We start from the raw sequence: 11,999 nt of genomic DNA on the forward strand, positions 1-11,999 counted from the left end.
TGTCCAAGATAGGTGCTGAACATCACAGACAAATAACAGCTCAGAATAACCCCTGAAGTGAAAACAGATGTCTTTCTAGAGAGTGATGACTAGAGATCGTCAGCTTAAAGGTAACATAACAATGTATATGCAGGATTTAGCTCATTATTAGGTATAAATACATAGGCAGAACATAACTTTATGTTGCATCGCTTCATCTAAATTCAATCACTTTTACTGCCAATACATTTATGCAAGCTTTGTATCATTTTCCCAACAGTCTGGAAGGTTTTTTTTATATTGACATAGGATTCTGAAGAAAACAACTGTTTGCTGTTCGTAGTGTATAGGCAGAGGCATTTTTGCGACTGTTATCTAATGTTATTCCCATTCTGATTTCAAATTGTTACAATTTTTGTGTGTTATTTAAATGTTATGTTTTTTTGGTTGTGCTTTCTGCATTTAACTGATTGTTTATGATGATGATTATTGTTGTTGTTATTAATAATAATAATATTATTATTATTTCAAATGAAACTCTAGCTTTGAAAAAAAGGATATAATTGCAGGGTGAATCATAAAGCTGGGGGGACATTTAACTTCTGAAATGTTTACAGATGTACAAGGGATTTACAGATGTACAAGGGATTAACTTTTATGTATTCTCTATTTATTTATTCATCAGTCCAGAGCACCTGCTAACGTTTTTTTGCACCCCAGTTCCTATGCTTTCATGCATAGTTGAGTTGCTTAGCCTTGTTTCCATGTCCTATGCACAAAAACATAGGAACTGGGGTGCAGAAAAGTGGCAGCAGGTACTCTGGACCGATGAGTCAAAATTTGAAATATTTGGCTGTAGCAGAAGGCAGTTTTTTCATCTAGGGCTGGAGAGCGGTACAATAATGAATGTCTGCAGGCAGCATTGTGGAGGTTCCTTGCAAGTTTGAGGCTGCATTTCTGCAAATGAGTTGGAGATTTGGTCAGGATCAATGGTGTCCAGGGGTGGACTAACCATTTGGAAACTCAGGCACTGCCCGAGGGCCCGGGTCAGTAAGGGGCCCCATGAGATGCCCCTGGTAGCTTTTTCATAGGATTTTTTGAGTTTGGGCAAGGACACAGGGGCCCCATGATCCCCTATTGCCCAGGGGCCCCATGAGTTGTCAGTCCACCCCTGATGGTGTCCTCAATGCTGAGAATTACAGGTAGATACTTATATCATGCCATACCATCAGGGCGGCGTGTGATTGACCCCATATTTATTCTGCAGCAGGACAACGCCCCAAAACATGCAGCCAATGTCATTCAGAACTATCTTCAGTGAAAAGAAGAACAAGGAGTCCTGGAAGGGATGGTTTGGCATTCTTAGAGTCCTGATCTCAACACCATCAAGTCTTTCTGGGATTACATGAAGAGACAGAAGGATTTGAGGCAGCCTACATCCACAGAAAATCCATGGTCAGCTTTCCATAACGTTTGGAACAATATACCAGCCAAGTTCTTTCAAAAACTGTGTGTAAGCATATCTAGAAGAACTGAAGAATTGATGCTGTTTTGAAGGCAAAAGATGATCACACCAAATATTGATTTGATTTGGATCTCTTCTATTCATTTAATTTTTTTACTCATTTTGTTAAATGATAAAAATAAACTATTAACTGTTCTATTTGTAAGTTTTCTGAATTTGCAGCATTTCTTCACACCTACCTTGCACAGTACTGTATAATATATAGATATTGATCCACCCTCTCTGTTTATTTCCTTTCAGTTTTGTTAACTGATAGAAATAAATTATTAACACTTTTTCGTCTGAAAGCATTCTTAATTTACAACATTTTTTCACACCTGCCTAAGAGTTTTGTACAGTACTGTAAAATGCGCTTCATAGATGTGAACTAGCACTTAAATTAAGTGCATTGAGGTTATGTAGTTTTCTTTGGTTTAGAAGACAGGTACAATGTTGATTAAAAAGTTGATTTAGCTCATGTCCATTATGTTCAGCTGCTCAAGTCATTCCCCCTGAGACATAATTTACAAGATTCACCTCCCATTGATTTCAATGAGGTTGCATTGAAGTTTGCAATTTCAAATTCTACAGTGAGTTTGCCAAACAACAAGTGAATGTAAGCCAAGAGCATTTATCCATCACATTTAACACCCCCCCCCACACACACACACACACTTCTCCATAACACAGGCATGATATGTTTTGTAGTCCACAAAGATAGCAGGGAATATTTCAATATATTGATAGTCAGACTCAGCAGAGAGTACTGGAAGTTATAAGATTTTAAAATTTCTTGCATGGTCGACTGGTATTTTTTTGTATTCTTTTTCCAAGCAGCTGTAGCAGAGCGCTCTCAATTATATATTTAACAGTCCAAAAGACAGCAAATAAGGGATATGTATATGCAATTTACATGCAATGGCATTAACCAATAACTATGTAGTAGAAGGTCCTACCTAATTACATAGAACTTAAATTGATTTTTTTGTTGGACCCTTAGACTATATAGTTATTGATAGTTTTTGCTGATGTGTGGCCAGCTTCTGAATATGACTGTTCAACCCCCTGACAACAAGCAACAAGGGGCCTTTTATTGGTAGAGCAAGAGCGCAGACATCTCAGTATAAGCTCTTTTGAATTGATCTAAAATGTAATTTATTCTGAGGTGAGATAATTGGCTTAACCTGTTGTATGTTTATCCTCCCAGGAGTGGACATGTTGAAAAGGAGAGTCCAATTATTGGAGTCCAATTATTTATCCAGGGTGTTCCTCTGAGTAAGATATAGTGGCATGTAGGCCAGGTGCTGGGAATAGAATACTACGTGGGAGACGTTTTCGAAAGCACATATATATACCATTTTATCCTTGTATCCTTGGTAAAATACTACTTGATATAATTATCTTGAAAGTTTATAGATATTTCAGACATAGCTCAAACCTATTTTATAGACCAAGCAGAATGATTTCAAGTATCTTAATTTGCCTATTTGAGAATTAAAAAAAGATATTCTTACATAATTCTGTATTTTTAATTCATTTTAACATTGAACAACAGTTAAGTGTTTTTTGACCAGTCTTCTGGAGGGGTGTAAATGGCCTACATGTGTTAAATTTACATTATTTAACATTTTTAAAAGATACACAGTAAGTATTATCTCCTCTACCCCCCAAATGCATAGGCTGTTTTCTTTAAAAGGTGAAAGTAGTTTTTAAAGTTGTTTGTTGTAATTTGGAACAGTGCGATCTTAGCGACAGCATACACTTGCAGCTCATATTTGGCTGTGGAATTCATTATTTTACAATTAGCCTGTTATTATGTTGTACACAAAATAAAGCAGCAGTGGCACCTCATTGTTAATATTTTCAATAAAAAATATACATAAAAAAATAAAAGCAGTGACATATACTTTTTCAACAAACAGTAATGGACCCACTTTGACCAGCAGATAGAAATTGGCCAGTAAAGTATTAAATCCAACATGCACTAACGAAATACATGTAAATCACACACCCATCTCTTACAATCAAATCTGTAGTACAGCCATTGAGGGAGGGGGGCAAGCTGTCCAACTATGCTGCTCAGCAAGACAGCACCTGGAACTGGACAGGTGCGGTGTGCACTGGATTACCTGGGAGGTTCAAAATTATTTTTTATTTGTAAGGATAACTTCTTGCAGTAACCCCCTATAACTATTAAGTAGATTTGGGCCTGTTCAGAGAACACACGAACGGTAAGGGCGTTCGGCGGGCTATTCACCCGCCATGCCCCTGGATGCACTGAGCCTTGTCAGTGCATTGTGATTGGCCAAAGTAATGCACCTGAGCACGTCAGGTGCAATGCTTTGGCCAATCACAACGCATGATAACGTCACAAGGGGGCAGGGCCACCCAGTTGACGTCACCGGGTGCCCCGCCCCTTAGATATTTAAGAACTGTCAGGCCGGTACAGCTGTCAGATGGTGGGAACCAGCGTCAAAAGTGGAGCATTTTTGTCTTTTCTTTTTTTGGGTTGGCAGTGGCGGCAGACATCATGATTAATGTTGGATCTACTTTGGGGACTTTTTAAAAAAAAAAAAATTAATAAAGGACTTGTCAAAGACTGTCTTCTGTCATTTTTTACACTACATTTTTTTATGAATGAATAGCAGTACCATGTACCCATTAATCATTCACATGAGGGGCCGGGATCTGCTGGCCGCCTTGTTAAAGGGGTCTTCCAGATTCTGATAAGTTCCCCGCCCACAGACCCCCACAACCACCGGCCACAGTTGTGGGGAAAAGGCCCTTGTCCCCATCAACATGGAGACAAGGTGCTGTGGGGAGGAGCCCCCCTGTCCCAAAGCACCCTCCCATGTTGAGGGCATATGGCCTGGTATGGTCTACGAGGGGGGGTGGGCCACTCACTCGTCCCCCCATTTCCTGACCTGCTGGGCTGCATGATTGGATAAGGGTCTGGTATGGATTTTGGGGGGACCCCAACGCCTTTTTTTTTGGCCTGGGGGTTCCCCTCAAATTTCAAACCAAACCCGAAGGGCTTGGTATGGATCAGGAATCCTGCTGACAGCTGAAACATTAAATAATGTTTTCACTACTAAAATACATGACTTAACAATATAACTCATGTTGTGTTAGTGTAGCTGTGCAGTATCTTACTGCTTAGTGAATTGTCCCATTTCGAAGTTTGCGGTCCAACTTTCGTTAGGTTCAAATGCTTGACCGTGAACCAATCTGGGAGGGATTTCGGCCCATCACTACTATTAAGTAAGTAACTGTAACTGGTAAGTATCTTAGTGTAATTACAGTTTTATCTTAAAGTGGTTGTAAACCCTTACATATACCCAGTAAAGTGACTGGCCTCAGGTGATACACAGAGGTTAAACAAATCCTTCTACAAACGTTGAACCTATTTATCTGCAGTATTCTCTTCTCTACATCTGTTAAAAGTCCAGAATTTCTAAAGCCTGTCTGAGCTTTCAGAAATCAGGGTTCAGATCGCTGAAATTACACACTGCAGAGCTCAATGTGGAGAGCTCTGAGAGCTGATTGGATGACAGAGACCCTCCTCCCCACACACACACACACACACACACACAGCATAGAGGAATAGAGCTGAGACTGTCAATCACAAATTTTGTGCCGAGGTCCCTCTCACATCACCCTTTTTTCTTGATGATAGCAGATGAAAAAAGCAGCAGAAAGAAATTACACTTAGGGGAAGATTTACTAAAACTGGTTAACTCAGAATCTGGTGCAGCTGTGCATGATAGCCAATCAGATTCTTATTTCAGCTTTGGCAATTAAGCTTTGACAATAAAAACTGGAAACTGATTGGTTTCTATGCAGAGTTGCACCAGATTTTGCACTGTCCAGTTTTAGTAAATAACCCTCATAGTGCTCTTAATTGAGACAGGTATACACTATATAGGGATATTCTTTATTCATATTTTATGTCTGGGGTTTACAACCACATTAGGGTAACTCCTTTCTTTCCATTTCAAAGGCTGTATTGGTTTTCAATGTAAGTACAGAAAAAGAAATCACATGTACAATCCAGCTGCATAAATATAACAGAAGACAGGATAAATCCATAATTCCATGCATAGTTAAAATGCATAGATAGTGTAGAGCAAGCAATGTAGATCTATGGGCTAAATTGTGCCTAAGAGTACATGGCACTAGCAAGAAGTATAGTCATACTGTGGAAGCTTATGGACATAGGCGAGGCGAGTAGAGGACTGGTCAACAAGTGCTTGTCAGGCAGTATAAGTAGGATGCTAAATCAGACACACTAGGTTGGTAGCAGATGATCAGATCAGACACAAAAGCTGGCAGAAGAATAGTCAGGGCACAGGGTGAGGTCAGCAATGGTGAAGTAAATCAGGTGGACCAGGAGGCAAAGGCGGATTCCAGAAACAAGCCAATGTCAGCTAGCGTTCTAGTGTAGTCAGAGACAAGCCTGGTTGATAGCAGAAGTCAAGCACAGGAACGGGTAGCAGAATACAAGGGACGCTGTAGCTGAAACAGCAGTGAGCCAGTGCAGCAGTCCTGTTTAAATAATCCATTTTAGCTTTAGTGACATACACAGTCACATATGTGAACGTATTCATTGCATTTGCACATTGCTGGCCCACGCCACAAGTATGCAACTGGGAATGTTACCTGGACTATGAGCAAGCCTTTCCTGACAAGTCCCTTTCTCTGCAGCCTCAGATTCACAGATGAATGAACAGGAAGCTCTTTGAGGCTTCCTGTTCATTCACAAACTTAAGAATAGTAAACACAATTTCAGTAATGTATGGCGATACATATACAAACAACTTCCACCGGTGGCAAGTAACCTCTGTTAACGCAATGATTTACATTTGAAATTATACGGAACTTTTTGTTCATAACCTAATACATGGAACTTTTTATTCTTAAATAGAAGAGAAATACCAGTTCACTCCATTATATGATCAAGATTCTTCACATCTATACGATATCCATATTTGAAGATTTATACCTTCCATGTCAATAGGAGGATATCTCCCTCATTGAAAGCAGTTTGCAAGATACTCTTTCTCTTCATGCATGTCCGATAACAGACTTTATCTAGATTAACTAGTTGCCGATCGCAGATAGCCGAATGACGGCTGCACTGAGGCCGGCCAGTTCTGGGTGGACGTCATATGACGTCCTCCCAGAACTCACTCTCCTGCGCGCCCCAGGGGGCGCGCACCCGGCGATCTCCGTGATCGCTGTGTCCTACGGACACAGCTGATCACGTGATGTGGTAAAAGGCCAATCACAGCGGCCTTTTACCACGTGATCAGCCGTGTCCAATGACACGCTGATCACAGGGAAATGCAATTGCCGGTTCTCGGCTGCACTTTTCTCACGCTGTCAGATCGAGGATCGGCACCGATCATCAGGGCACTGATGATCAGTGCCCTGATGATCGGTGCCCAGCAGTGCCACCCACAAGTTCCGCCCACCTGTGCCCAGCCGTGCGCCCACTAGCTCCGCCCACCTGTGCCCAGCAGATCACCCACTGCTTTTATTTTTTTTTTGTTGACTGTGTGTTCACCATATCATATGCCCACCATTCAGAGGATCCTAGTGATCATAATAAAGATACTGTTCTGCATCCATTTTGATGTTTTAGTTTACTCAGCATTGGATTTAAAATACGGTTCTTTCTGCAGTTTGTTTTAGTCAACTGCTTATTTTTCTATTATGCTCATATTCAGTTAATAATACACACCTCTATTTATGGTGAGTCAGAGAAATTTCTTAGATGGGTGGTTATACACTAAACTATGGCATTTTCTCTTTTTGTTCATGTCTACTGACTTATCATCTGAACCCTATAGATTAGAGAGTAAAGATATTTGTTAAAGTGTGTTGCTAGTAATTTTGACAAAGTTTGATGTCAGAAGTCAGAAGGGAAATTGAATAGTAATTGGAGATGATAGTAGCAGTGTTGCTGGGTTTGGTTATCTTTGCATTATGTATGTAGTGATAAGAGGGATGTAATGGTACATTGTTTAATTTTTTTAAGAAGCTGAAGAGATTGTCAGGGTGAGGACTAAGCATATCACTAAATTTCTTGTAGGATTGATTAGGGAACACATCAGAGCCCCGTGTTTTACTTTTTTTTTTAAAGCCTATGTTTAGCAAAAAAAAAAAATCAGCACTAGGGACAGCACTTACTATGAATATATAATGTCCATTGTGCTGATAACATCTGCTTTAGCTAAAATCCTAAGCCCTCTGAACCATTCTACACTCACAGCACTAATCGTCCGATACTGCAGGGGTTAATAAAGCTGAGGGTCCTGTGACAGAGAGGAGCAGAAAGTTGGGTATAGTCAGAACTCTTGATGTGTGCCTGTCACAGGTCTTCCAACTCTACTAACCCCTGCAGCACCGTAAGATTTTTGCTGCTGGGATGTGGGGTTCAGAAGACTTAAAATTTCAACTAAAGCAGCAGTTATCAACACAAGAGACACTTCACAACAGGGGCGGACTGACCATTTGGGAACTCGGGCACTGCCCGAGGGCCCGGGGTCAGTAGGTGGCCCCATGAGATGCTCCTGGTACCTTTCATAGGCTTTTTTGGGTGTGGTTTGAGTGTGGGCGAGGACACAGGGGCCCCATGATCCCCTATTGCCCGGGGGCCCCATGAGTTGTCAGTCCGCCCCTGCTTCACAATGACAGTAAATACTACTATCCACTTCACTGGTTTAAAAAAAAAAAGTTTGACTAAACTCAGGCATTAGGAATTTTGTGGCCTGACAGTATCTAGGCTGATCTATAATATTTCTTTGGGGGGGAGCTTTTGAAAGAGTTGGTCAGCTAAATAAGTGTTAAGAGTGGTATGTTTAGAACAGATTTGACCAAGATGATCACTTCAGCAAATTCACACAAACACAAGAGGATGGGGTTAGAAGCATGCAGAGTTGTCTAGCAAGAAGTGGGCAAGGTTTGTTGGCTTGTGTGTAAAATAATTGTTTGGGGTTGTCTAGCAAGAAATGGGCAAGGTTTGTTGGCTTGTGTGTAAAATTGTTTATTCCAACAAAGTGTGTTTTCTTTTTTATGGTTGAGCAGGAAGTTAGGTTCAGTCTTGGCAGATTTTACTTGTTTTTGCAGGGTGCAGGAAGGAGACTGATTCCATAATGTCTGCTGTTATTTTGTTTTGCCCTTTGTTTTTCACCAGCTATGGTTAGGGTAACAAGTTCAATATAATGTTATGAGCTGCCCAAACAGAGATAGGTGATGAAACTGTGTATGTATTATTCTATAAATAGGTGGGTATAGCATCAAAAATTGTAGGTGGGTGTTATGAGTAGAGAGTAAGGATTCACAGAGACAACAAAGAAATTATAGGGGAGTGCTCAGGCTAAGTTTATTATAGTATATTTCTCTTAGAAGACGAGGAAGTGGTCAGTATAACCAAATAGATTATGAGGGATAAAAAGTAGTGGCTTTAAGCACATTGTGTGACTCATTTCTCACCATAAGTGTACTATATTGTTGTCTCTCAGCAAGGAGACCATAGCCTTAGATTGAACATTTATGGAGTATAAAGTAGGACTAGGTGGGGGGAGTGAAGTTCTGTCTTGTTAGGGTCCAGATGTGTGTTTTCTGCAAATATCACTAGGTCCTTCTTGATATGTGCAGGAGAAAATGGGAGAAAAACCTAAATTGGTGCATGTTAAGGGTATAATGGGTAGCAATGGTGATGTTGACATCGTACAGTGCTCCAGAGAGTATTGGTAGTGACTGGCGGGGTCACTGATCTGTTTATTATGAATGATAGGAAGACTTTTTCAGCTGAGTTACTACAGACCAAAAACACACTACAGGGGGCCTGTGTCACTCTGAGAGGCCACAGAGAACACAATCATGATATTACAGAAGGTTAATATAATATTTATCATGTGCACTAGACAAAACACAATTCAACAGCCAATTATGTGTAGGATATTTAAGGATCTGATACCATAAAAGTCCATTTGTCTATAGTTATAGAGATAGGAAAGCAGACATTGCATAAAATCATATGGGCAATTTTATTAAAATCAAAGAATATCACTCACATTTTGAAAGACAGAAAGCACTTTGTAACAAATAGAAACTCTGGTCCCGGGAACTGATCCAACTTCCTAGTATACGGAAACAGCAAAATAACATCAGGAAGGATCATTGCAGGATGTTTTTGTCGCTGATTGGTGACTCCTGATGTTTAACCGGGGAGCCCAGTGGGCTTTTGTCTGACGAAGAATTCAGACTGGCTGTGATTTTGGGAGATTGAGGCGAGACCATTTGAGACAAGAGCAGCACGTGTTTAGGCTCTGCTGGAGTTTGGTGTGCAGATGCTACTAGACATGTGCAGAACGAAAAAAATGTGTTTTGTTTCAGATGGATTTGTTAATTTAACAATTTTGTTTTATTGTATTTGTTAAATTTTGATAATATGTTTTTGTAATTCGTTTTGCTTTGTTTACTCATTTTTCAATGGATTAGAATTTTCTGAAGTATTCAAATTCGAATCTAATCAAAAAAATTTGAATCAATTCAAATTTGAATTGAATATCCAAAATTTATTTGGATACTGCTTGTTCATATACTGTTTACATATTTGTGATTTTATCAGATAAAAAAGAAGTTTTCACAACATGAAAGCCTCCACTATGAACCCCACAGAATATGTTACATGAAATTCTAGGTAAGTTATCATCATTATCACATATACAAATTGTAGAACTACAAGAGTATCAACATGTGATGGACACCTTGATACTATTCACCAACTACCACTAAATTCTTCTATAAAAAAATTCTGGCAGCAACTTTATGCGTTGTATAAAAACGGAGTTACTTGTCTATTACTAATATGAAACTCACATACATAGCAACCATGTTGAGTATAGTAATTAAAAGCATGTTACGCGTTCACTTGTTCACTTGTTCACTTGTTCACTTGTGCACACCATCCACTGCCACCAGACTAGGATTGGGGGGGGGAACGATCAACTTGGGCACGACCAGCATGTCGGATTTTCATTTCATTATTGCTATAATCATTGGGTGTTCTCCCAGCAGAGGCAGCTCCCCACCCCCCCCCAGCCCCCCCTCCCCACCACCAGAAGAATACAATAACTCTGCAGGAGGGATTCCCACATCAACACTGACTGTGTTGATGGGGGAATCAAGCAATTTTCATTCCTTAAATCTGTGGTTGTAGGAAAGAAAATTGCACCAGCTATGACTGGCTTAAGCCTTTAATAAAAGGATTGAAAGTAACATAAAAAAAAATTAAAGGGTCCTAGGTTATAAGGCATATGCACTATATTGCCAAAAGTATTGGGACACCCCTCCAAATCATTGAATTCAGGTGTTTCAATCACCTCCATGGCCACAGATGTATAAATTCAAGCACCTAGGCATACAGACTGCTTCTACAAACATTTGTAAAAGAATAGGTCGCTCTCAAGAGCTCAGTGAATTCAAGTGTTGTACCATGATAGGTTGCAACCTGTGCAATAAGTCCATCCGTGAAATTTCCTTGCTATTAAGTATTTCACAGTCAACTGTTAGTGGTAATATAACAATGTGGAAGCAACTGGGAACAACAGCAACTCAGTCACGAAGTGGTAGGCCACATAAAATAACAGCACATGCTGAGGCACACAGTGCGCAGAAATCGCCAACTGTCTGCAGAGTCAATAGCTAAAGACCTCCAAACTTTGTGTGGCTTTCAGATTATCACAACAACAGTGCATAGAGAGCTTCAGGGAATGGGTTTCCATGGCCAAGCAGCTGCTTCCAAACCTTACAGCACCAATGGTACTTGCGCGACTGCATTGTGCCAAGTGTAAAATTTGGTGGAGGGAGGATTATGGCGTGGGGTTGTTTTTCAGGGGTTGGGCTTGGACCCTTAGTTACAGTGAAGGTGTAAGCATACCAGGACACTTTGGACAATTTCATGCTCCTTCCTGTTTCAAAATGACTGCACACCAGTGCACAAAGCAAGATCCATAAATACATGGATAAGCAAGTTTGGGGTGGAGGAACTTGACTGGCCTGCACAGAGTACTGACCTCAACCTGATAGAACACCTTTGGGGTGAAATAGAGCGGAGACTGTGAGCCAGGCCTTCTCATCCGACATCAGTGCCTTACCTCACAAATGCGATTCTAGAAGAATAAGAACAAATTCCCATAGACACACTCCTAAACCTTGTGGACAGCCTTCCCAGAAGAGTTGAAACTGTTATAGCTGCAAAGGGTGGGCCAAATCAAAACTGAATCCTACGGCCTATGACTGGGATGCCATTAAAGTTCATATGCGTGTAAAGGCAGGTGTCCCAATACTTATAGTGTATGTTGATCTGGACACAAATAATGCTAAAATTATTCATTCTCAAGAACATATTGACCATTCAATTTATGGCATGTTAATCTTCTTTGTATTAATAATAAGGTTTATTCAGAATCTGTGAAGTGTTCTAAGTTATAAAAGCAATATCTGA

General features: G+C 40.3%; 1 long non-coding RNA gene across 1 annotated transcript; it reads left to right on the forward strand.

Annotated features, from left to right (window-relative positions):
• On the forward strand, window positions 1–1,642 carry LOC149471994 (uncharacterized). Its single transcript, XR_016306216.1, has 2 exons — window positions 1–110; window positions 1,247–1,642. It is a non-coding gene; the product is annotated as an uncharacterized LOC149471994 (long non-coding RNA).
• Window positions 1,643–11,999: the final 10,357 nt, after the last annotated feature.

Source organism: Staurois parvus, unplaced genomic scaffold (assembly GCF_062004578.1).
Source record: "Staurois parvus isolate SC_StPar_1 unplaced genomic scaffold, SC_StPar_1.0 ptg000025l, whole genome shotgun sequence".
Taxonomy (NCBI): domain Eukaryota; kingdom Metazoa; phylum Chordata; class Amphibia; order Anura; family Ranidae; genus Staurois; species Staurois parvus.